General features: G+C 51.6%; 1 protein-coding gene across 1 annotated transcript in view; it reads right to left on the bottom strand.

Annotated features, from left to right (window-relative positions):
* Positions 1-26,428, bottom strand: part of PTH1R (parathyroid hormone 1 receptor) — an 85,950-nt gene that overhangs the window by 58,390 nt on the left and 1,132 nt on the right. The gene's annotated exons all lie outside the window — the stretch shown is intronic.

Below are 26,428 nucleotides of genomic sequence, written 5' to 3'. Positions count from 1 at the left end.
CTGGGTAATAAAACCCAGGGCAAGTTTGAACTTTAGGCTCTCAAGGTCACCAATTTCTCTCCCCTCACTCCTGGGGGATTTTCCAGACTCTGAGCGGCTTCAATAGCTCAGCTAAAAATCAGATTGATTCCAAGTTCACCAATGTATTCCAAGCTTTTGGAAAGCTAGAGTTGCAAGGGATGATCATGGCAAGGTCAGGGTTGGAAGGGACTCTGCAGATGATCCGTGTCCACCCCCAGATGTGCACGGACACAAAATGAAATAAATCCAATTTCTCTAGAGAGTTCAATTTTAAAATCTCCAATTTTGAACTGATTAAATACTCCTCAGGATCCTGGTTTTTATTCAGGAGTCAGAGGATTGGAAAATAAACACAGGGAGAGGGAAGGATGCTACACCACACAATTTTAAGATGGAATTTCTTCCATACCTCCTAAAATTATTTTGGCCCCTTTGGAGCCGGGAATGGGGTTGGAAAAGCCCAGCTGGGTTTAGCTGAGCCTGGGCCTGTTTTCCTTGGGAGAATTCCCACTGCTGACCCCTGTCACCACCATGGGACACTGGGCCCTGCAGTGGTGGCCTCCCGACTCCCACGGCAGCTGTTCCCAGCGGGTGACGAATCCCGACTGGAAGCAATGAACACGGAAAGAGGGCTTGGAAAGGAGAAGGGGAAATGTGGCCTCTGGCACCTGGAGTCGGTGACCCCGAAACAAAGAGCTGCAACGGGAAACCACTTCTGTTAACACAGCCCCAGAGAGCATCCAAAGGGCTTTAGTCCTGAGCCTTCCTCTAAGCCAGGCTTAGGGAAGCAGATGGAGGAGGGATGAAAGGAAAAGGCAGGAGGGGATGGAGCTCAGGTTTCCCGGGACACAGAAGCTGGCTCAGGGTCTTGGTGGGTTTGCAGCAGACCTGAGGGAAGGCCCGAGCACAAACGGATCCCTTCCAATGGGAATTCAGATGGAAAATGGATCGCAGCATTCCCTCTAGGCACGGATCCAAGAGCACTTTGCTTCCCCATACCAAGTGTGATGGGATTCAATCCGTGCTGATGGATTTGGGCTTCTCTTGGAGGTTCACAGCCAGGAGATCACGGCTCCTCATGGCTTCAGCCCATCTGGGGGGAATTCCTATGGCTAAGGAGCAGCTCCCTGTGCTGGGAGAAATCCTGAGGCACTTGGGAATAGTTTCTGGACATTTGGAAATGGCAGAAAAGCAGTGGAAAACGGATCGCAGCATTCCCTCTAGGCACAGATCCAAGAGCACTCACCAAGTGTGATGGGATTCAATCCGTGCTGATGGATTTGGGCTTCTCTTGGAGGTTCACAGCCAGGAGATCACGGCTCCTCATGGCTTCAGCCCATCTGGGGGGAATTCCTATGGCTAAGGAGCAGCTCCCTGTGCTGGGAGAAATCCTGAGGCACTTGGGAATAGTTTCTGGACATTTGGAAATGGCAGAAAAGCAATTCTGGAGTTCTGCAGGTGTGGGGGAATTTTGGATCACGGTGTGCAGCACATCCACAGGAGGTGGAGACGTATGTGCTGCAACACCCTGAAGAGCCAGGCAGCATTTCCTGGTTGGGAACACAATATTCTGGAGTAAATTGGGATCTGGACTTTAATTCCAAGCCATGGAGATCCAGGGGTTTGGTTTCCTTTCCAAAACACCACGGCCACAGCTCCGACTGCTCTGATCTCACCTCGCCTCCCACGGCACGGAATCGGGAGCAGGGTTTGTGGCAGCCCCTGCTCACCACGGAGGGTGAGTCAGCCCAGCCCAAGCCACGGCTCCTCTTGGGAAGGCCCACACTGGCTGCTGGGAAAAGCTGGATTTGAGCTGAACTTGAGAAGTTGTGGCTGTCTCATCCCTGGGATTGATCAAAGCCAGGATGGACGGGGTTTGGAGCAGCCTGGGACAGTGGGAGGTGTCCCTGCCCTTGGAATGGGGTGGAATTCCTGAATAAAAAACAGAACCCGCAGGAGTCTTTAATCAGTCCAAAATTGGCATTTTTAAATTTGATTCCCTAAAGAAATTGGATTTATTTCATTAAGGTCCCTTCCAACCCAAATCTTTATGGGGTTCTACAAATCCTGATGGATTTCTCCCTAAGGGCAGGTGTCAACTTTCCTCTTCATCTTTCTGCTGGAATCTGGGGTCAAAATCCAGAATTTCTAGAAAAACACCGACAAAATCATCCCTGGCCAGTTCAGCCTGGAATTCCTGCCTGGATTAGGGAGGAATCCTCAAGGATACTCTGGAGGCATCCACACATTTTGGGTTTGGCTTTTCTCGTGACAGGAATAAACCAAAACAACTTCCCAGCCTCCTTTGTGTCCCAAATAAATCTGACTGCTCCCTCTACACCTCTGCCAGGGGGAGATCCTGCTTTTCCACACCTTTTCCAGAGGTTTCAGAAGGAGAGGATCCCCACGTGCTCTTTGGAATGCACACATTCCCCCACAGCATCTCCTGGGGACCTCCAAAGATTCAGAGAAGTCGGAATGTTGGACCTGGCAGGGATTTGGAGCTTGGAACACGAGGATTGAGGTGCCCTGGTGGGATTTTACTCCAAAGGCTGCCTTTGGTTCCCCTGTGCTGGGACAGAACAGTGAGGGTCTCGCTGGAATCTGGGAATATTTCCTGTGGAGCCAGAGGAATTCCAGCCCAAAGCTGATCCCTGAGCTTTGAGGGACAACGTCTCCTGGAGCTGCAGAACTTGGGAGCTTTGCCCAAGGCTTGGGCAGGACAGGGTGCTCAGAGCTACCCTGGAGCAAAAAATCCCAGGCTGAGACAGTCTTGGAGTGGTTTTCTCAGGAAAGAGGGAGAATCCATGTTTGGGAGCCGCAATTCCATCCCCAGACAGTGATCCCAGAGGTGACCATCCCAGAATTCCCAGAATGTTCAGGTTGGAAGAGACCTTCAAGACCATCGAGTCCAACCCAGCCCCAACAGCTCAACTGAACCCTGGCCCCCAGTGCCACATCCAGGCTTTGTTAAACACGCCCAGGGATGGTGACTGCACCACCTCCCCGGGCAGCCATTCCACAACTTTATCACTCTTTCTGGGAAAAACTTTTTCCTGCTATCCAGCCTGTATTTCCCTTGGTGCAGCTGGAGGCTGTGTGCTCTGGTTGTGTCAGTGCTGCTGGAGAAAGAGCCCAGCCCCAGCTGAGCACAGGCACCTTTCAGGAGCTGTGCAGAGTGAGGAGGGCACCCCTGAGTCTCCTTTTCTGCAGGGGAGCACCCCCAGCTCCCTCAGGGGTTCCTCTCAGGGTTTGTGTTCCCAGCCCCTCTCCAGCCTCGTTGTCCCCTCTGGCCGTGCTCATTGTCCCAAGGTCCTTCCCAAACTGAGGGGCCAGAGCTGGGCACAGCACTCCAGGTGTGACCCCAGCAGAGCTGAGCACAGGGGCAGAGTGACCTCCCTGGTCCCATCCCATCCCATCCCATCCCATCCCATCCCATCCCATCCCATCCCCATGAGCAGCCCCAGGCAGTGGAAGGGATTGTCCAGTCCCTGAGACACGGGAATGTCTCCATGGCTGGAGACAGGAAACAGGGTGGGAAGGAAAGTTTTAGTGGGAGAGGAGAGCAGGGGACAAAGAAAACTGGGAGAAGGGAGCAGAGCCATAAACTGGGAAAGGGATGAAGTCAAAGTTCAGTGGATCCTTTGCAGCTCAGGAGAAAATTTAGGAACATTTAGGAACCGGAATCTCTCCTCTGGCACAGATTCATGGGATGAACGTGAGCATTTTCCAGCGGCAAACTCCCTGGAATAAAACCAGCCCGGTGGCTGGAATGGAGATTTGGGAATCCAAATCAGGGTGAGATGTGGAATGGGGAAAGAGGTAAATAAAGAAAGGGAGCAGCCAAATAAACAAGGAAAATTCAGGACTGGGTTTGACCCCACACCCTGACTCCGGAGTATCCCAGTGTCCTGGGAAGGCAAAGGATCCCAACCCTGCACTTTTCCCAATTGGAAACAAATGGACCTTTTCCATTCCCTGGTTTTACAACAGTTTGGAATTAGGCTGATGAGGAGTTTCCTTGCCAGCCCTGTCTATCTTGGGCTAATTACAGAGAGAAAATTATGGGAAAATTAAGCTAATTTTGGGATAAAACCTATGGAACCACAGCATTCCTGCTCTGGGCTAATTACAGAGACCCTGCTAATTGTGGGACAAAACCTATGTAACCACAGCATTCCTGCTCTGGAATTCCAGAGGGAATTGTTTGGGGCAATCCACACTCCTGCTCATCCCATCTCTCCCCTCCCTGGGTGGTTCTGCTCCTGAAAGGAAAATGAAAGGAGAAGGGACCAGGCCAGAATCAGCATTCCAGGCTCTGGAGAAGAGCCAGGGGCTGAGCCTGGCTAAGGGAATGCACAACAAAGAGCTGGAGGGGGAGAATCCAGGGATTTGGGAAAAGTCAAGGCAAAGTGAGGAGCAGCAGGGCTGGCTCTCCTCGGTGGAGAGGGGATCGGGAAGGTGTTGGATTCCCTTCTTGGATGGGGTTTGGAGCAGTCTGGGATGGTGGGAGCTGTCCCTGCACATGGCACGGGGCTGGAATGGGATGGGTTTTAAAGTGCTTCCATCCCAAACCATTCCAGGATTCCATGGAACTTGGAACAAGGCTCCAGTCTGGAAACAGGATCCAGGGAGCTCCTGGTAAATGATCCCAGAACAGACGGATGGCTGGGAAACACTCTGAGCCTTCCCGAAATCCTTGGAGACAGGGCCCTGAAATGGCAGCAGGGGCAGGAGAAGGGGAAGGATCACTCCCAACAATTCTATTATTCCTCTTCCCAAGCACTTGGGAATATCCTTTGTGGAATTAGGGCCTCGGGCTGGGCAGACTTTTCATGGAATCACAGAATCTGAGACTGCTTTGGGTTGGTAGAGACCTCAAAGCTCATCTTGTTCCAGGGATTCTTCCACTGTCCCAGGCTGCTCCAAGCCCTGATGTCCAGCCTGGCCTTGGACACTTCCAGGGATCCAGGAACAGCCACAGCTTCCCTGGGAATTCCATCCCAGCCCCTCCCCAGCCAGGAATTCCTTCCCAATATCCCACATAAATCTCCCCTTTCCCAGGCTGAAGCTGCTGCTCCTTGTGCTGTCCCTGCAGGACGATCCCTCCTGGATCAGCTCCAGGACCATTCCCAAGGATCTCTCCAGGCTTGGCTCCTTCCAGTTCCCCCAGTTCATCCCAGTATCCAGGAGCTGAGGAGCCTGGAGGCACTGCCAGTGGTGCCAGAGCTTCTCCACTGGAGATCCCGGGATGGGAGCAGCTCTGATCCCACCCGTGCTCCCTATCCCTTTGGAGAAGAGACCATTCCCACACGGCAGAGGGATGCAGGAATTTTCCGGGATGCGGGAATTTTCCCGGCTGCAGCCAGCTCAGCGGGAAGCTCCGAGACATTTGCTGCCATCTACGGCCAATCCCAAATAGTGCAAAAGCCGGGAGAGACCTGGCCGGCCCCAGGCTGGATTTTCCTGGGCACTGAGATGCTTGGAGGAGGCTGGGAACGGGGAATGGGGGAGCAGGGAGGAGCCGGCTGCAAAGGAATTCCTAGGAATACTTTTCCATGGAAAACTTCCATCCCGGGATCCACACATCCCACCAGGAACGGGCATAAAGATGGGAGAGGAATTTCCAGGGATAATCTGGGGTTGGGAATGATGCTGCAAAGCTGCTCCAGAGGGGACACAGCTGAAAGGCTTTGGAAAACATTCCTGCCCTTTTCCTTCCTTCTCGTTCCCTTTTCCCCTGTTTCTCCTGAGCAGATGCCTGGAAAACTTCCAGTCCTGATGGTGTTTCACCAGCATTTCCCTGGGAATTTGCACTCCCCCATCCTGACCGAAATTCTGGGAACAGGTGCTGCGTGAGCACCGGGATTTGGGAGGGGAACACCGGGGATTTGGGATGGGAGCAGCTGGATTTGGGATGGGAGCATCGGGATTTGGGATGGGAGCACTGGAGATTTGGGATGGGAACACCGGGGATTTGGAATGTAAGCAGTGGAATTTGGGATGGGAGCATCTGGGATTTGGGATATGAGCACCGGGATTTGGGATGGGATCAGCGGGATCTGGGATGCGAACACCGGGATTTGGGATATGAGCACTGGAGATTTGGGATGGGAGCACCGGGATTTGGGATGGGAACACCGGGGATTTGGGATCGGCGCAGGGAGCGGGCGGCGCTTCCCTTCCTGCTCCCCTCCCTCTCTCCCGGCGAGGCAGGAGCGCATTCCCGGTGTGGAATTCCCGGGAATCCCGAGCGCCGCTGTTTGTCCTGGCAGGGTCCCGAGGCCGCGGAGCCGCTTCCCTGCCAGGCTGCGCTTCCCGAGTTCGGGATCGGGGATCCCCCTCTGGATGCTCCCGGAGCCGCCTTCCCGGGGAGGCGGGAACTCCTTCCCGGGGAATCCTGAACCTTTCCAGGAGAAGGCGAGGAAAAGGGATTTGGGATCCTGGGAAAGCCCAGCAGGGCTGGGACAGCTTTGGGGACAGCAAAGGACTCCGGGCCGGTCCCTTTCCCTCCCTTTTCCCTCTCCAAATCCAGGTCCCCTGATAGCTGGGAGAATCCTGCGGGGAACCCAGAGCTGAGCTCCAGCTCCAGCAGGGACACTCTGGTGTGGGATTGCTCTGTGGAATCCCAGAAATCCGGGAAATGGGAATGGGATTGATCGGCAGGATGAGCTCAGAGCCCCGGGGAAATGTCCCATCCCTCCAGCTTCCCTGGAAAAGGCTGGATCAGGGATCAGCTCTAGGGAGAGACCGGCTCCTCCACAGCTGATCCTTGAGCCCCCTTCCCATGGAAAATTCCCACGGAAAATTCCCGCACATTCCCGCTCCTGCCGTGGTGATCTTGGCACGTCCAGCCCCAAACACCCCTGCGATGTTTCCCTCTGTACAAATCCTAAAGGAACCAAAGGAAGGTTTGTGTGTTCCCTGCTCCAGAGTTATCCCGAGGTATCCAGGTTTTTAACTCGGCTCAGCTCTTTATTCCAAGGGGAAAAAAATTTGGGATATTGAGTCCGGGAAGTGAAACGGAGCTCCGGCACTGCAGGGGAAAAGCCAGAGCTCTGAAGGATCGTCCCTGATCCACCAGGATGTGTCCGGATCCCACACGGAATTCTGAACTCAGCAATTCCTTTGGGAAAGGAATTGGGATGCCCTAGACTCCCCTGGGAAATCCAGGAATCCGCTTCCTCCTGCTCATCCCACCAGCCTGCCGCCGTAATTCCAGCTCTGCAGGGATTCTGGGAAAGCTGGAAAACTTCTGGGTGTAAAACCCTGTGGATGCTAAAATTTTATGGGAACAGATTCAGGAACAAACCACCAAAAAATCCCACTCAGGTCCTGAATTCCGTGGGAAAATAAAGCCTTGGTCAGGAAATCCCTGAACTTTGTTTTGGATTTGGAAAGGAAGTTTTCCATTATCCTTGACCCAGGATTTGTTTCCAAAGCTCTTGGCCACCTACAGAGAGGAGCAGAAATATTTGGAATATTTCATGGAGCAGGGCTGGGAATTGTGGCATTTTTCGGGTGTTCTGGGGGCTGCTGCTCTGAAAACTGTGGGATTTCCTTCTTCCGTGAGAGAGCAAAACATTGGAAAAGCTGCCCAGGGAAATGATGGAATGACTGTCCCTGGAAGCGTTCAATAAAGCTGAATATTCATGGAATCATGGAGTGGTTGGGATGGGAAGGGAGCTTAAAAATCATTTAATTCCAGCATTAATTATATTATTAAATAATCATTTAATTCCTTCCCCTATCCCAGGTGCTCCAGCCTTTCCTAGGACACTTCCAGGGATTTGGCCAGTGGATTTGTGGGATAAGGTTCCTGTGGGAAGGTTTCTGTTCAAGGAAAACTTTTCCTGGAGGGTTGGGATGGGGATTTCAGCAGGGAACTGGAGCAGCCTCCTGGAATTGTGGCATTCCCTCCACTTCCCTCTCCTTCCTGCCCTTGGAATACCCACGGGGCTGATCAATGCTCCTTATAAATATCTCACAAATTCCCTAAAAATGAATATCTCCTAAATTCCCTAAAAATAAATACCTCATAATTCCCTAAAAATAAATGCCTCATAATTCCCTAAAAAGAAATATCTCCTAAATTCCCTAAAAATAAATATTTCTTAATTTCCGTAAAAATAAATGTCTCACAAATTCCCAAAAAATAAATACCTCATCATTCCCTAAAAATAAATATCTCACAAATTCCCTTAAAAGAAATATCTCACAAATTCCCTAAAAATAAATACCTCCTAAATTCCCTAAAAATAAATATCCCATCAGCTCCCTAAAAATGCACCAGAGACACTCCAAGCCACAGAATCCTGCCGCTGCTGGGATCAGAAAATGCTGCTGGGATATCCCAGATTCCCCAACAAAGCCCCCAGGACTCAGCATTCCCAAGGGAGGGACTCTGTGTCTCTGGAGAGGGCATTGCTGGAAAAAGGGATGCATTGGAGGAGGTTTTTTTCCTCGGGATATTTATCCCGGATTTTTTCTGTGCATAGGGAATAGCAGGAGAGCCCACAGAGAGGGAATTCCAGCCGTGCCTGCTGTGTGTCCTCCATCCCTCCTCCCTCTCTCCATCCCTTCTCCAGCTGCTGCCTTTGGGAATCCTGGACTTGCCCTGCCTGGCACGAGCAGATGGAGAAGGAAAGTGTCGGTTCTTTATCTCCTTTTCCTTCTTTGGGTTGGGATTGAAGCTCTCAGGATGGAATTTCTTGTTGGGACTCAGATGTTTATCAGTTCTTATCTCTGTCACAGTCTCACAAACCCTGAGTTCTGCAGCACTGCACTCTGACAAACTAAAAATGGAGCCCATCTCTCTCTGCAAGGCCTTTGAAGGATCAACTGTCCAATTAACAAATGACACCTCAATTATTTTCACTTTTAACCCAATAACCAACCACCCATGGCCGCAATGGGGACTTTTTTATCCTGTTACACAAAACCACCCAAAACAGGCAGGAGCAGATTTTGGGATGGGAAGGATTCTGTTTATCCAGGGATATTCTGCTCAAGGTTCTGCATCCACGGTCTGAACATTCCCTGTCCTTGCTCCATTCCCATCCCGTGTGGGAGAGGGAGGGATCCTTCCTGCCTTGAATCCCATCTCCACCGATGGAATTCCTTCTGTTCCTGATCCATGGGAGCCAGCGCAGATCTCCCCCCGGGATAAACACTGGATTTTCCACCAGTTCCAGACCTCAGTTCCAAGAGACTCTCTCAGCCTCCATTCCAAAGGTTCAGGAGAGTCATTCCCTGCCTTTGGAACAAGCCTTGGGATGAGGAGGATGAATCTCATCCGACCGAGCCCAGCACGGAATGTTTGGATCCTGGGGCTGGTGAAGCTCTGTGGGAACTTCAGACTGGAATATTTTGTATTTGTGAGGGATTGAATTCCCTGCTCCTTCAAGAATTCCAGCTGCAGGAATTCCTGAGGAGCTGGGGTGGATCTGGGTTTTAAGAAGTGCAGCGCAAAAAACTTCCCTTTTCCGAGGCCTATCCCATTCCCCAACCTTTTATAGGAAAAGGATCCTCCTTTTTTATTTTTGCCCAAATTTAACAGGAATCTACAGTTTGGCCTTCCTTTATTCCCACAGTTCCGGGAATTAGAATTCCCACCTGCCTCTTTCCAGCCTTTTGCCTCTTTTAGGTGCTTTGCACTACGAGAGAAATCTGCCACAGAAGGGGAGGAAATGGAATTAAATATGGATCAGCTTTGGCTCCTGGGAATTCCAGGAGAAGCAGCATCCCAACATTTCCTGGACAGAACAGCAGGAAGGAGGACTAATATCCATTAAAAAGAGGGAAGGAGGAGTGGGAGCCTGAATTGGGTGGGTAAAATCCCTTGGTTGCACTTTCCATGAGTTTATTTTGGAGAGATGGAGCACAGGATTATCCTGATCCATAACTGGGGATATTCCCAAAAAAATGCTGGTGGCCGAGGGAGCAGAACTGGCACCAGTTTAGGCAGGCTTGGTTCTCCCTCTGGAGACTTCCATTCAGGAGATTCCAGGTTTATTCCAGTGGAAAAGGCCCAGAGTTGTCAGGAAAACCTGGCTTTTGGGGCTCTGGAATTGCAGCACCTTCAGGGGGCCTGCACATCCACGGAGATGTCTGGAAAATATGGATCAATCACCTGGAAATCAGGTCCAGAGCCAGAGGACACAGAATTCCTCTTGGAATTTCCAGAATTTCTCATGAAATTCCCAGAATTCCTCATGGAAAATGAGCAGAACCAGAGGCTGAGCCCAGTGCCAGCTCTGTCCATGCTCCCAATTCCCACATTCCTGTGCTCTGCTGGGACATTATGGAATCCAGTCTGCACATCCATGTGGATGTCTGGAAAATATGGATCAACCACCTGCAAATCAGCTCTTGACTCAGAGAACACAGATTTCCTCATGGAATTCCCAGATTTCCTCATGGAATTCCCAGATTTCCTCATGGAAAATGATCACCAACAGAGGCGGAGCCATGTCCCTGCTCCAACATTCCCACGTTCCCACATTCCCATGTTCCCACATTCCCACATTCCCACATTCGCACGTTCCCACACTCCCACACTCCCACATTCCCGTGCTCTCTGTGACATTATGGAATTCCAGGATCATTTCTGTTGGATGATCCCGTAGGATCATGGAGTCCAGCACTACCAAGGCCACCACCCTGTGTCCGCAAATCCCACATCCACACATTTAAATCCTGCTGGGACCAGGATGCCACCACTTCCATGGACAGCCTGTGCCAGGCCTGGACATTCCTTTTAGGAAAACTTTTCCCTGCTGTCCAATCTCCCCCTGTCCCGGCGCAACTTGAGGATGTTCCCTGTTATCCTGCCCCCATTCCTTGGGAGCAGAGCCTGAACGTTCCTACCTGAAAAACCAGAAGGTGAAGCAGATCTAAAGGTCCCTAAAATCCCAGAAGTATGGAAAAGTCCGGGAATATTCCAAGGAAAGCTTTGCCTGGCCTGCATTAAGTGCTTTGCAGGGCTCTGGTGATGCAAAGCAGCTGGAGCTCGGTCATTCCCATGAAAAACCATCTGGGATGAGCCAAGCCTCACACGTGGGGCCGGGAATATCGGGAATGTGCTCCAGGGATTGCACCCTCCTCGGGTCACTGAGGGGTGTCCTCTGCATCCTTGGAATGCTGGAAGTGCCTGGCAGCTCCGGGCTGGGAATTTGCAATCCTGAGGAGCTGAGGCAGCTCTGGAGAATGCAATTCCATGGTTAAAACTCCGGGAGTTACAAAACAAAGGAAAAGCAGCCCGGCTGCAGGGGAAGCGCTTTTGTTCCACTTGGGAAAGGGAGGATTTGTTGACAGCCCCGGGATCTCCTTCCAGCCAGGAACGCTCAGAGAATCCCACAAAACGTCTCATTCCAGGAGATCCTTTATCTGGCGCTTCCCTCTCCTCGAGGGTTGTCCTTCTGGGATGGAGGCATCAGCTCATCCCACCCCCCATCATTCCCAGCCTCTGGAAAGCATCCCGTGGTTTATCCAGGATTGTGCCCTGCTCTCCTTCCTCGGAGTGGAGGGAATTGTTTGGGAGATCCTGACTGCTTTTAATTCAAATCCCAGAATTATTGGGGTGGGAAAAGCCCCTTGATCGAGCCCAGCTCTGCCAAGGCCACCCCTGTCCCCAGGTGCCACATCCATGGCTTTTAAGTCCCTGCAGGAATGGGGACTCCAGCACTGCCCTGGGCAGCTGGGCCAGGGCTGGACAGCCAATTCCAGGAAGGAATTTTCCCAGTCTTCCACCTGGACCTTCCCCTGAGGCTGTTCCCTGTCCTCCTGTCCCTGTTCCCTGGGAGCAGATCCCGATTCCCCCCGTGTGTCCCCTCCTGTCATGGAGCTGGGCAGATCCAGAAGGTCCTTCCCGAGCTCCTTTTCTCCAGGAACATTCTTCATCCTCCTTTTCTGGGAACTTCCCTTTGGGCAGGAGGTAAAACTGGGCTGGGGGGGTTGGGATAATCCTGGCACTGCTGAGCTGTTGGAAACACGAATCTGTGGGAAGCACTGAGCCTGTTTTCCTAATTAAACCAGGATCAGCTCTGCTTTAATTATTTTGATGAGGTTCTGGAGCTGAGACCCCCTGTGAGAACCAATCTCTCCCTTCCCAATATTCCAGCCCCACCATCCTCCCAGGAATCTTCTGGCTTTTCACCCAATTTCCTTCCCAGCAATCCGAGGTCATCCCAGCCAGTCCCGCAGGGATTGAGGGAGGGTTTTTCCCTCTCCTTTCATGTGTTGGGAATTGGGATCATGTGTCCCCTTGATCTCCTCCAGCCCAGACGTCTCCCCGTCTCCTCTCTCCCGGATCATGGATCACAAGATCCGGGGGCTCCAGGGCTACCTCAGGACACAGCCGGCTGACCTGGGCCACAAAGAATTGATGGCAGCCAAAGAATCCCGGGATTCTCCAAGTCTGCACCAACAGTAAAAATTTCCCTGATGCTCTGGGTGGAAGGGAAGGAGCAAGAACTCCTGGCACTTCCCTCACCTTGGAATCCAGGTGGAGAACCCAAAGGATCTGGGATTTTCCAGCCTTGGATGCCTCCACGTTCTCAGGGAGGTTTAAAGGTAACTTCTGGAGGGGTTTTTCCAAAAATTCTTCCCTACCTCTGGTCATAAAGGGATTTATGGGAAAGAAATCCAGGGATGGAATGTTCATCCATGTTCATCCATGACCTGAGAGGGGGGATGTTGGATCCAAAGGAGCTGCCTCTCCTAAATATTCCCCAAGTTCACAGGTTTTCCATGGGCAATAAGGAGAACCAGGAGAGAATTTGGGATAAAACAAAACCCAGACCCGGCGTTCCCTGCTCAGCTGACCAGGAGTGTGAAACAGTATCCAGGAGCACTCTGGTGCAGGTGGAGAAGGAAAATGGGGATTTTTGGGAGGGATATTCGATCCAAAGGCTGCTGGAGGGAGGGATATTGGATCCAAAAGGAACTGGGACCTGGCCCTCCTCAATATCCCACAGGTTCACAGGTTTTCCATGGGAAATAAGGAGAACCAGGAGAGAAACAACCCCAAACCCAGCTTTTCCTGCTCAGCCTGAAACAATATCCAGGAGCACTCTGGTGCAGGGGGAAAGGGAAAATGGGAATTTTCGAGCGGCTGCGGAAGCCACGGCGCTGCCGGGCCCGGTTCCTGTCCTAATGATCCCTCAAATCCATTAGCTGGGATTCCTTTCTCCCCCTCCTTCCCATCCTGGCTCATTTGCAGCCGAGACGAGGAAGGAGCAGAAAGCTTCCCTGGCCAGGCTCCATCCAGCCCAGGGACACGGAGCTCTCCCCAGGGAATTCCAGCCCTATCCTTGTTTTTCCCTCGGATTCCCGCTGTGTCTCTGCTGCTGTCAAAGCCCTTGGACCAAGACTGGCATTCCCAGGTGCACATCCATGTGGATGTTAAATCCCCCTGGGAATGGGGGCTCCACCACTGCTCTGTGCCAGGGCTGGACAAGCCTTTCCATGAGGAATATTCCCAATATCCAACCTGGCACACCTGGAGGCTTTTCCTCTTCTTCCTCCACTGATTTCTTGGAAGAAAGGACCAAGCCCCACCTGACCCACAGATGATTTTAGGGAATTGTAGGAAGTGAGGAGGATTTTGCAGCTGGATCTCAGAGTGCCCCTGAATTCCACGCCTCTGGATCCACAGAGGATCTTTCCCGATTGGAAATCATTCCTGCCCTGCTCTGAGCCACTGAATTCCCACAAATCCACACAAATCATCTCTGTCCTGGGAGGAACTCCAGGCCCAGGGGCCAGCAATTGGCTGGGAAGTTGTTTTGGGGGGAATTCCCTCAGATCTCAGGGAGAACCTGGACGCTTCCAAAGCCAAGCTGAAAGAAGGAAGTTGGAGGAAGGAAGGAAGAGGCAAAAAAAAAAGGGAAGTAGGTTCTCAAAGTCACCCCAGGGCCTGAAGTGATGAGCAGGGGTGGAGCCATCCAGAGGTTGAACATCCAGCCCAGGGTGTTTCCATGGATCTCAGAGAAAAGCAGGAACGAGCAGCAGGACACATGAAATTCCATGGGATGAGAACTCTGGAAAGCCATAGGAAAAACCTCCATGATTTATAAAAGTTGGATCAAATGAGATGAAATATTCTCATCCCTGTTCTCCTGCGGGTCACCTCCTGCTGCTCCCATGCCACGATCCACAACTGATCCCAAATTTCCCCCCAGAACCGGAGTAACCACTGGGATTTGGAGCTAAAGGTTGGAGGTTTCAGATCCCGGTGGTCTGAAGGGAATATTGGGGATTATCTGTGGACTGAGTGGAGTCTTTCAGGCTTTATCCATCTTTTTTGGGAGATGTGGACCTTCTCTCATAACCTGTGTCTATTAATGATGGATTTGGGAATTTCTATCCATCTTTCTCCAATCTCTCCGTGGCCAATGGAGCCGAGCTCAAACCCAGGGAGGCAGCAGGTTTTATTTGTGCTTCCATGTGTTTCTGAGAATATTCCTGAAGTTCACGCTGGGATTGGAGCAACCACTCTCCAGCATTCCATGAAAATTCACGAGGATGACAGGGATGTGCCATGATTTTCTGCCTCAACTGGGTGTGTTCCTTCTGCTCTTTGAATTTCATTTAGAACCAGATAAATCCCTGGATTCCGGATGGTTTTTTTTCCCACCAAAAGCATTTTGGACATTTGATCTCATGGAATCACCAAGGCTGGAAAAGACCCCCTTAAATCTGGAGTCCAGTATTTGGGAGAGAAAGAAAGGATAAAATTCCCACCCTTGCTGCAGTCTCGGAGGGATTTTTATTGGGATAAAACCGGAATTACTGCACATTTGGAGCGGGAACTGGAACTGTCTGGAAATCTTGGAGCAAAATTCCACCAAATCCGGAGTTGTCCCGGGCTAGGCCCAGCTCAGTCAACAGAGAGAGACAGACCCTGCTTGTGAGGGCGCTGCTCCCTTTCCAGGGGCTGCCCTGCTCCCCGGCCGCAGGCGGGAAAATCCCGGCTCCTGCTTTTCCAGAGGCTGGTGGGAGCGAGGTGTCGAGTGCTACTTGATGCTCCATGGCTTCCCGCTGGTCCCCAGCCAGCTCTGCCTTCCCTGGGAAGGTTTCTTGGACACCCTGGGTGCCTCTGGATGACTCCAGGAAGGCCAAGGAATGAATGGAGCCTTCAGTGCCTCCATGGAAAGAGCTGGATCCTTCCCCAGGAGCTCCGTGGACAAATTCCCACTGCAGAGCCCAGGAGACACTCGGACACTCCAGGGAATCTCCTTCCCGGGGGGTGAACTGGGAGCAGGGCATGAGGGAGTCTCTGCCTGGAAAAAATTCCAGCCAAGAGGAACCAGGAGCATCTGGAGGAGAAAGCAGCTTCCTAATTATCCCAATTGCCCTAATTATCCTAATTGTCCTGCTGGGAGATGCTCACACAGCTCCTTGGAATATCTGGGCTCACTTAGGCCAGGATGGTCTCTGCAATCCCTAAAAAAGCTCTGAGAGGCAGCAAGGAGAGGTGGGATTTGGGAAGGAATTCCTGGCTGGGAGGGTGGGGAGGGGCTGGGATGGAATTCCCAGAGCAGCTGTGGCTGCCCCTGGATCCCTGGCAGTGCCCAGGCCAGGCTGGAGCAGCCTGGGACAGTGGGAGGTGTCCCTGCCATGGCAGGAGTGGCACTGGATGGGCTTTAGAATCTTTTCCAGCCGAAACCATTTCATGATTCCTCGGCAATTCTACCCTTTAAAATGTCCCACTGGGGCACATTCCCAAACCAGGAAGGAGAGGCTCTGAAATTCCAGAGTTCCATGGAAATATCTGTAAGACAAAAGGTGAACCAAAGCCTGGGGAGCTGCTGGGGCTTTTCTGGGAAGATTCTCCCAATTTGTCATATCCAGACAAAGAATTCCGGGCTGGGAGGGTGGGAGGGAATTCCCAGAGAAGCTGTGGCTGTTCCTGGATCCCTGGAAGTGCCCAAGGCCAGGTGGACACTGGGGCTTGGAGCAGCCCAGGACAGTGGGAGGTGTCCATACCCTTGGGAATGGGATGAGCTTCAAGGACCTTCCAACCCAAATCATTCCAAGATTTTCCGATTCCTTTCGGCTCTGGAGTTCTGAACGGGACCGTCCCCTTCATTCCCTTCAGGACCCATTTTTGGAGTCTTCTGAAATTTAATTCACGCCCAAACTGCAGCTCTTGCTCTTTCCAAAGGTGCATTTCCCAAATCCAAGGGCATTTGGGAAAAAGCCCACAAAAACTCCCACAAAAACTCTGACATCCAAATCCTCCCACTGTCAGCACCACAAATGCAACAAAATCCCAAACCGTGCCCACAACACCGAACAAATCCAACTCATTCCAGGAGGATCCCAGCTCCTGTACATGCAAATCCCCACAGGAATTAAAATGTGGATTTTTGGGATCTCTCTAATTTGCCCTGACACTTCCTTCTATCCCACAGCGACCAACTGGATAAGGGAAAAAAAACCCGAAAACCTAACCAGCAAAAGAGCTTTTAATTCCAGGAATTCCTCCCCCCCTCCCAATCTTTGGATATCTCCTTTGTGAACTGCTTTGAGAGGGGGAATTGCTGAAGGATGCACAGGAAGGAGATAACGGGATTTCCTCACTCCTTTTCCCCTTTAAGGACATGGGGAATGTCAGGATTGTGGGTTCTCACTCCTTTCTCTGCCGTGTTTTAGGAGCAGTTTTCCTCCAGCCTCAGCTTTGGGAGTTATTTATGGAGAGATACAAAATTCCCAGCTAAAATTTACCTGTCCTGGCAACAGGAAGAAGCTGGAGATGAATTCCAGAGTGCCAGAATAAGGGGACAGAAAGGAAAAGAAATCAAGGCTCAGCAGGCAGGTTAAAAACTGGGAAATACTCCTGGAATCCTGGAGCTGAGCTGGGAAATCCACGGAAAATTTCCCTTTCCCCTTTCCCTTTCCTTTCCTCTTTCCTTTCCCTCTCACTTTGTTTTGTTTTTTTCCCCTCTTTAACCCTTTCCCAGCTGGATTCCTGCCGGAATGCCGCAGCTCCCGCTCCGGGAGCTGTGTTTGGTGTTCTGGCTCCAGCAAGGCCTCAAACCACAGGTATCCAACCCCATCCCGATCCCTGGAATGCTGCTTAATGTCCCGATTCACAGCCCCACGGCAGAGCTGGGACACCCCCCTCCCCTCTCCCTCTGCTCCCTGCAGACCCCTCTCTCTCCCTTTTCTTGGGAAGGGCCGTTCTGTTCCCAAAAAAAAACAGGCGGGAGCTGCCAGCGGTGCCGGGAGCGGAGCATGGAATGGGATGGGATGTTCGGGACAACAAGGGCGGCTCTGTGTGGGGCACCGGAGCCCGCAGGGAATGCTCCACGTGCTCCTGCTCCAGAGGCACATCCAGGACATCCCTCACGTCCCAGCTCCAGGACATCCCTATATCCCAGCTCCAGACCATCAGCTCCAGGATCTCCCTCTTCTCCTGAATAGGCAGTTCTGTTCCCAAAAAAAAAACCAGGCGGGAGCTGCCAGCGGTGCCGGGAGCGGAGCATGGAATGGGATGGGATGTTCGGGACAACAAGGGCGGCTCTGTGTGGGGCACCGGAGCCCGCAGGGAATGCTCCACGTGCTCCTGCTCCAGAGGCACATCCAGGACATCCCTCACGTCCCAGCTCCAGGACATCCCTATATCCCAGCTCCAGGACATCCCTCACGTCTAGCTCCAGGACATCCCTCATATCCCAGCTCTAGACCATCAGCTCCAGGATCTCCCTCTTCTCCTGAATCCAGCCAGGCAGCTCCAGCATTCCCTCCTTTCCCAAATCCAGCTGACCAGCTCCGGGATTCCCTCATCTCCTCACTCCAGCTGCTCAATTCCAGCACTCCCTCATCTCCTCCTCCATCTAGGCAGATCCGGAATTCCCTCCTCTCCTCCTTTTTCTGGGAAAGAAGTGGAGATGCTGCTCCTGGAGCTGAGGGAAGCCCCGGGATAAGGCAGGAGAGGAGAAAAGATGGATTGGTTTTTCCACAGGAGATTATTGGATGGAGAAGGAAAATCCCTGGAGAGAGAAAACCCAAATCCAGGGAAGGGAAAGGGAAAGGGAAAGGGAAAGGGGAAGGGGAAGGGGAAGGGGAAGGGAAAGGGAAAGGGAAAGGGAAAGGGAAAGGGGAAGGGGAAGGGAAAGGGAAAGGGAAGGGAAGGGAAGGGAAGGGAAGGGAAGGGAAGGGAAGGGAAGGGAAGATATAGGCTCAAACTGAATTCCCAGATCCAGCAATCCTGGCCTTTCTGGGCAGAGCTAAGGAATATCCCACTCCAGGTCTGCTCCCAGCCCCACTGCCAGGTTTCCTGCAAGGGATGGGCCCAGGGATCTCCTGGGATGCTGCAATCCTCACAGTCAGGAGGATAAATCCAGGCAATAAAGTGATTAAATCATGGAATTGTGGAATAATCTGGGTTGGAAAAGATTTTTAAAGGCCACTTTATCCATCCCCTGTGGAATGAGCAGGAAAATCACCTAAAAGTGGCAGAGATTCCCCAAATCCCACAAATAGTAGTTCATTGATCTTTTGTCCTCTTCTAGGTGGGAATTCCCGATATCTGCTGGAGTGACAGGAGGGATGGGAGAATGGGGATTCACCTCTGTGGGAGCAGGAATAGGAAACCTGGGAAGCAGAAGGACACGGGAATGTCCCTGCTGTGGCCTCTCCTCAGCCACGCAGGGGGTGACAGACGGGTCACCCTGGGGCTCTGTTGTCCTTATCAGAGCCCTTATCACCCGGGGTGCTGAGTCAGGGGAGCTGTGGGAGCCTGCATTGTCCCACATGGAGATTCTCCTGCCATCCCATTCCCTGGCACAGCCCCAGCTCCTCCCCTGGATCCCAGACACGGGACCTCTGCTGCTTTTCCAGCACCTGAGCTCCAGCCCCTCCTCTTTTCCAGCAGCCTGAGGCACCTCTGGCTGGTGGCACAGAAAATTGGGAATGCACAGCACAGGGTGCTGAGCTCATGCATCCAAACCTCCAAAATCCATGGAAAGACAATTAAAATTCCATGCATTGATCACTTTGCTGATGACACCGAGGCAAAATCAGGACAAAATTTGGGGAGCAGAGAAGAAAAAAACAACTTCCTGACCAATCAGCTTTAAATACTGAAACTCACTTTACCCGAATTTCCAAGATGATTTGGCAGCCCTTAAAAACAGCTCCAAATCCACAACAGGATCCAGCCCTGTCCTGTGGTTTGGAAAATCCACAATTCCAGGGTGTCCATCCTCCTTCCCAGGATCAGGAGGGACATTCCAGCCTTGCTGGGCCCCCACATGGTTCTGCTTGGAATCATTTCGGGGAAGTTTCATTGCCCAGGGCAGGGAGGAGCCACAGGAGCTGCTGGAGATCACCAGGGCTTGAAGATGCTGCTGGAAAATTGGGATCTGTCCATCAGGAGAATCCTCTCCCTTCCCATCCAACTGAGGTCTCTCCATTGGGAGAATCTTCTCAGTTCCCATTCAGCTTGGATCTCTCCATGTGGAGAATCCTCTCAATTCCCATTCAGCTTGGATCTCTCCATTTGGAGAATCCTCTCCCTTCCAATCCAACTGGGATCTCTCTATCTGGAGAATCCTCTCTATTCCCATCACCCTCTCTCCTTTGGGAGAATCCTCTCCTTTTCCATCCAGCTTGGATCTCTCCATCTGGAGAATCCTCTCCCTTCCCGTCCAACTGAGTTCTCTCCATTGGGAGAATCCTCTCAATTCCCATCCAGCTGGGATCTCTTCACTGGGAGAATCCTTTCCCTTCCCATCCAACTGGGATCTCTCCATCTGGAGAATCCTCTCCCTTCCCATCACCCTCTCTCTATTCGGAGAATCCTCTCCCCACCACCCTCTTTCCTGTGGGAGAATCCTCTCGATTCCCATTCAGTTGGGATTTCTCCTTTGGGAGAATCCTCTCAATTCCCATCCAACTGGGATCTCTCCTTTGGGAGAATCCTCTCCCTTCCCACCACCCTCTCTCCACTGGGAAATTTCTCTCCCTTCCCATCCAGCTGTGATCTCTCCATTTGCAGAATTCCTTTCCTTCCCATCCGACCCAGATCTCTCCTTCCCATCCCGAGCCCTGCAGGGACACCCTTGCACTCTCTTGGATTCACAGACACATCCCAGTTTTGTACCACGTCTTTGAAAAATAAGACACACCTGAATAGTGGGATGAGCTTTAAGGTCCCTTCCAAGCCACTCCCTCCTGGAATTCTGGGATTCTGTGACAGCTAATTAGTCCTCAGCTCTTTTAAGGTGCTTTAATTCAGCAGATCAATTAATTAATCAATTAATGACGCCATTGTTTCCTGCAGATGAGCATTCCTGGGAGCTCCAGGTCACACTGTAACCCTAAACTGCGTTCCAGACCATTCCCAGGTTTTGGGGTTATGGAAAAAAGAAGTAATGGGGCTGGGTGTGGGTGAGGCTGAGGATGAGCCAGGGCCAGCTTTTCCTTTGGGGAAGCTCCATGTGCCCACATGGAATTCAGCTCCATGGCCCTTCCAGGGCAGAAACGTTGATTCTTTGTCCCCAGAATTGTGACAAAAGGGCCAAATCCATGGAAAGAACTGCTGGAGCAGGGTCTGATCCCGACGGGAATGGTGAAGGGAATGGCACAAATCCATGCTCAAAGTGAGTTCCCAGATCCAGCAATCCCAGCCTTTCCACGCAGAGCTAAGGTATATCCCACTCCAGCTCTGCTCCCAGCCCCATTCCCATGTTTCCTGCAGGGGATGGGCCCAGGGATCTCATGGAATGCTGCAATCCTCACAGCCAGGTGGATAAATCCAGGCAATAAAGTGATTAAATCATGGAATTGTGGAATAATCTGGGTTGGAAAAGATTTTTAAAGGCCACTTTATCCATCCCCTGTGGAATGAGCAGGAAAATCACCTAAAAGTGGCAGAGATTCCCAAAATCCCACAAATAGCAGTTCATTTTTCATTTGTCCTCCTCTAGGTGGGAATCCCCACAAAGCGCTCATCCCCAAATCCATGCAAAGCAGGAGCTGAGTTTTGGGTATTTTGTTAACACATGGAAAAAAATTAAATTTAAAAAACCCCCAAAACCCCTGAAATCCCAAATCCTATTTCAATCCCCAACCAAAATGCAGGGAAGGTTTCCTAAGGACATTCAAGCATCCAATCCTGCCCTTCCAGATCCAGTTGGGGCTGGAGAAACCCCTGGGAATTCTTGGAGAGAGGGGGAGGGTGGCTGGAGCCGAGATAACATCGGGAGCCCGGATCAGCACTGGCGCAGCCGTGTGGAAAACCAGATAAGGAGCCTGAGCTGCTGAGTCAGCAGCTCCTGACCCCTTCCCTGCCCCAGCCATGGATCCTGGGATCGTTTTCCAGAGGCCAAGATTCCTTTGGATGTGTTTTTCTGGGAGAAGTTTGAACCCTCGGGATTGTTGCGGTGGAAAGGCTCCAAACCTTGGAATTTGGGGGATGGTTTGCACTTGGAGAGGGGTCAGGGAGGTGGGACGGGATCCATGGGATGGGATGGGATGGGATGGGATGGGATGGGATGGGATCAATGGGATGGGATCAATGGGATGGGATCAATAGGATGGGATGGAATGGGATGGGAGGGAATGGGATGGGATGGGATGGGATGGGATGGGATGGGATGGGATGGGATGAGATGTGGTGTCAGTGCCAGGACAGTTTTCCCCCTCACCCCACAGCCGTAAAAGCCGGGATTTCAGGGTGACCAAAGTGACCTTTGTGTCCCAAATCCCTCTGCAAACGGAGCCTGATTCCAGCTGGGTTGGATGGAGGGAATTCTCGGAAGGATGGGAATCCTCCAGCAGGACAACCCCTTATCCTGGGAAGAGCTCTGGGATGTTCCTCCCAGGAAGGGACAAGGATGGCCCTGGTGGCTCCAGCTGTCCCTGCCCAGGGGATCCCTGCAGACACCGCCACACTCCAGCCAGGATAATCCCACTGATCCCAAAAAACCGCTCGGGGCTATTTTGGGACAACACAAACCAAACAACAACTGCCGGGAGCCGGGGCCACCCTTGGCTTTCATCTCCCGCAGCCGCGACCCCGCCGTGGGCTCAGCTCTGCTCCTGCTCCTCCTCTTCCCAGGGCCAGCAGCTCCCACAAATCCAGCGCGGATTTGCCGGAATTTTCTTGGCTGGTGAAGGCCGAGCTGCCAGGCCGGGCTTTGCCCTTCCCAGGGGTTTGTTAGTTTTGCCTTTGCTGCTGGAGAGGTTCAGATCCAGGGATATCAGATGTTCAGATCCAGGGATTTTGGGTGATCCTGAGAAACAGCGGGAGAATCCCTCGGAAATCCGGGAGCAGGGATGGGCTCCTTCCCAAGAATGTGCTTGGCAAAGGACATTTCCCATTGTTGGGGGCCTGTCTTGGCTTGATAAAATTGGGATTAGTGTGATTTTATACAGGACTATTTATTATTTTAATTTTATTATTGTTATTATTTTATTATTCTTATTATTTTATTTTTATTTTTTATTTTCTTATTTTCTTATTTTTATTCGTTTTCTTATCTTTTTAATTTTTCTTCTTTTTATTGTTAGTTTTATTTTAAATTTTTATTGTTATTTTTATTATTTTTAAATTTTAAAAGTTTTTTAAATTGAAAAAAAAAATTAAATTAAAAAAAATTATTATGAGTCGAATTCCGAGGACGAGCATTATCATTCCTTCCTTCCATCCAACATCAAACCATTCCCTTTTCCTGATTTCTGGAGATCTGTGGGATTGATCTGCACAACAAGGAACGAGTCCAAGAGGAAAACCCCATCCAGCACCTCCTTAATCCAAACCTTCCTCATCAGCACAGAATTCCAGAGTGCTTTGCCTTGGAAAGGACCCCGAGGATGATCCCATTCCAACCCTGACACCTTCCCCCATCACAGGCTGCTCCGAGCCCCATCCAGCCTTTCCCAGGACACTTCCAGGGATCAGGGATGGACGTGGAATGGGGAATTCTCTCCAGATGTGCCAGAAAAGATTCCCAATCCCCCAAAGATCAGGACTGGAATTTTTGGGATCATCCCAAAAGCAGAGGGAAGTTCAACATCACCTGAACACCCTGAGCAGGCCGGGGCTGGGATTGCATCCAAGAAAAAGTGGGAATGGTCCCTTTTCCCACCCCTTTCCCACATGGATTTGCTTCCCTGAGCTTAGCTCACTGCAGCCTGGCAGCTGCTTCCCAAAACTGGGATATTCTGGTCCCAAGCCCTGCAGGAGGCTGCAGGATTATAATTATTAATAATTAATTAATGGATTCATTAATCAGAATCCCTGCCCCAGCGACAGCGGGGCTGGGATCTCCCAGGCTGAGCAAAACGAGGAAATAAAGGGAAAATAAAAGGGGTTGGAAGAGCAAAACCTTGGAGATTTTGGCTCCGTGGATCCCAGGATTAGCTTGGAAAGATCTTTCAGATCCTAAAATCCAACGTTTAAGGACATGGGGAGATTTTCCCTCTACCAGCACCTCCCAAATAAAAACCATTCCCACATTTTCCCTTCTCCTGAGCTCCGCTGGTGTCAGACCCAGCTTCCAAAGCTCCTTTTGCCACAAATCCTCCTCAAGCCCGACCTCACCGAGCTCTCCTCCTTAGGCCAGTCTTAATTCCTTAATCCTGGGGCTAAGGAGCAGAATTGTCCCAGATTCCCACCCTCAGCCTGCCGGATTTCAGGCACTCCATCCAGGTGGAATTCCCCCCATTGCCCAGGCAAGTGTTATTGGGCTGTTCCAGGGAAATGTTGGGAAGATTTCTCTGGATTGTCGGGAGAGCTGGAACAGAGCCGAGCCTTGCCCAAGTCTGTCTCTAAAATCCCAGGATTGGGAAGCTGATGCTGCAGGGATCTGAGCTTCAGGGAAGAGGGCCCTGATTTCCAGGCTTTTCTCTCCTTCCAAGATTTTTCCCAGTGCTGGATTTCCCTCCCTGCTTGGAATGCAGGGACAGCCAAGGCTGCTGCAGATCCAGATCCAGCTCCCAGTCCTGGGATATCCCACAGATACAGATCCCAATCCTGGGATATCCCAGGGATCAGATCCAGCTCCCAGTTCTGGGATATCCCAGGGATGAGATCCAGCTCCCAGTCCTGGGATATCCCACAGATACAGATCTCAATCCTGGGATATCCCTGGGATCAGATCCAGCTACCAGTCCTGGGATATCCCACAGATACAGATCTCAATCCTGGGATATCCCTGGGATCAGATCCAGCTCCCAATCCTGGGATATCGCAGAGATGAGATCCAGCTCCCAATCCTGGGATATCCCACGGATCTAGCTCCCAGTCCTGGGATATCCCAGGGACCAGACCCAGATCCCAGTCCTGGGATGTCCCAGAAATGATTTCCCAGCCCTGCTCCAGCACGATTCCCTCAAAAAGCGCCCTGGGCGCGATCCTTGGTGGCTCCAAGGGGAATTCCGGGAATGTCAGCACCGGCTTTGGGACACTCCGGGCTCTGCCCCATCCCGGCATCACGGAGTGCAGAGATCCCTGCAGTCTGGGCCCGCATTCCCAAGGCTCAGCCGGGAATTGTGCCCTGGAGATGCCTCTGGCTGCGGGAATCTCCTGATCCCGGCCCACAGCTGAGCCTGGCTCTGCTGAGCCCGGGGGAAAAGCTCGGGAGCACTTTAAGCTCAGCCCAGAGCCTGAATTAAATCCCTGCATCCCCATCCATCCATGGATTTTCACTTGTTACTCCTAGGAAAGGGAAAATTTATGGCAGCAACTCCCTCAGAGCCAAATATCGGATATATTTATGACCCTTCCATAAATAACAACAGCGCATTTTGGAATAAATAATCATAACAGCAGCAACATTTACAATAAATATTAATAACACATTTCATAATGAATAATAATAATAACACATTTTAGAGTAAATCCATACAATCTCTCCCTGCTGACCACCCTGGATCCCATTCCCTCTTTCCAAAGTCCCTTTAAAAATCCAATTAGCTGGAAAAAGAAGCAGCAACTCCAGGAAAAGCTGGGCTCAAGGCAATTCCTGGACGGGGGGTGACAAGGGGTGACATTATCCTGCCTGAGAGGGACACTTGGGATCCCTGCAGCTCCTGGATCGGCAGGATGGATTTAGGAACCTTCCGGGAATTCCTTCGGCTGTCAAGAGCAGTTGGAAAAGCAAGGGAAGCATCTAAAGCAGGAATTTAAGCCTGGCCTAACTAAACCAAGCAGGGTTTGGAGCAGCAGGACCTGAAAGCTCCGAGCTGGGAAGGATCCGTGGGATCAGCAAATCCAGGTCTGGGAGGGGTTTTAGGGAAACTCCTGTGCTTCCCCAGAAAATCCCATGGATTTCCCAGCCCTCTGGGATTCGGGAAGAGCTCATTCCCAGTTTTTGCCAGGTCCAGCTCGCCCTGAGCCGACACTGGGGACATGGGGGCACCTCCCAGCTCATCCCTTGGGATGGAAAGGATCTCTTGGGATGGGCGATCCCAAAGAAATCCCACTGTGAATTCCTGATACTGGGAGATACTGGGAGAGGGGAGCGAGCTGGGAATGGGAATGGGAATAATAGGAATGGGAATAATGGGAATAATGGGAATGGGAGATGCAGCCTTGCCCGGTTTTTTGTGTCCTGAAATTTCCCCAGCTCCAGCCTCTGGTTCCCAGTCTTGGTTTTCCCAGTCCCAAGGCAGCAGGAATTGCAGGAATTCTGGAGCAGGGGGCAGCAGGTGCTGCAGGATCTGGACACAGCCCCAAAGTCAGGAGATGCCGATCTAGCCCTGGAATCTGGGAAAAGCCTCATCCATCCCTGAAATCCCAGCAAAATTTGTTCAATTTTCTTTGGGTTTTGGGAGGTTTCTCTGCACATTGAACAGGGATGGGCTCAGAGAGGGATTTTTTCCAAGGGGCTGTTCCTTCTTATTTAGTGAGGAGAAATTTCCCGCTGGAAAAGCTGGAAAACCCCCCCAGCTCTGCACAAGATTCCAAAGTACCAAATCCAGGGATAAGGCCCAGGCTGGTGGATCCTGGAGGGTCAGGAAGGATCTGACAGGAGCCGGAATGATCCCGATCCCAAATCCCATTCCCATCCCTCCTGGAGAGCAGATCCCACTTCCCATGGCTGTCCCGGCTGCATCCTGGAAAACGCTGGGAAATGGGAGCAGGAGGGAGAATCCCAGGAATGGGGAAAGCCAGGAGAGCTCCTGTCACAGGGAATTCCAGCACTGGCTCCACATCCAGGGGCTGATTCCTGAGGAAAATGTCCCATCCCTGCTTCCTGGAGGTTTTGGAGCTGCAGGTCTCACACCATTTCCCAGTTTGGATGGATTTATCCCGGTTTTCCAGCCTTGGAAATCCCGGTGTGTGCAGGAAGGGGTGGAAAATGACAAGGAGCAAAGGGTTCCTACAACTTCCCTGTTTTCCCTGAATTTAATTCCAAAGGAGAGGCTCGGTTTCATTGGGATTTGCAGG

Source organism: Onychostruthus taczanowskii, unplaced genomic scaffold (genome assembly GCF_017590055.1).
Source record: "Onychostruthus taczanowskii isolate IOZ18803 unplaced genomic scaffold, ASM1759005v1 scaffold3, whole genome shotgun sequence".
Taxonomy (NCBI): domain Eukaryota; kingdom Metazoa; phylum Chordata; class Aves; order Passeriformes; family Passeridae; genus Onychostruthus; species Onychostruthus taczanowskii.
The sequence above is the reverse complement of the archived record's forward strand: the minus strand, read 5'-3'. Positions and strand labels throughout refer to the sequence as shown.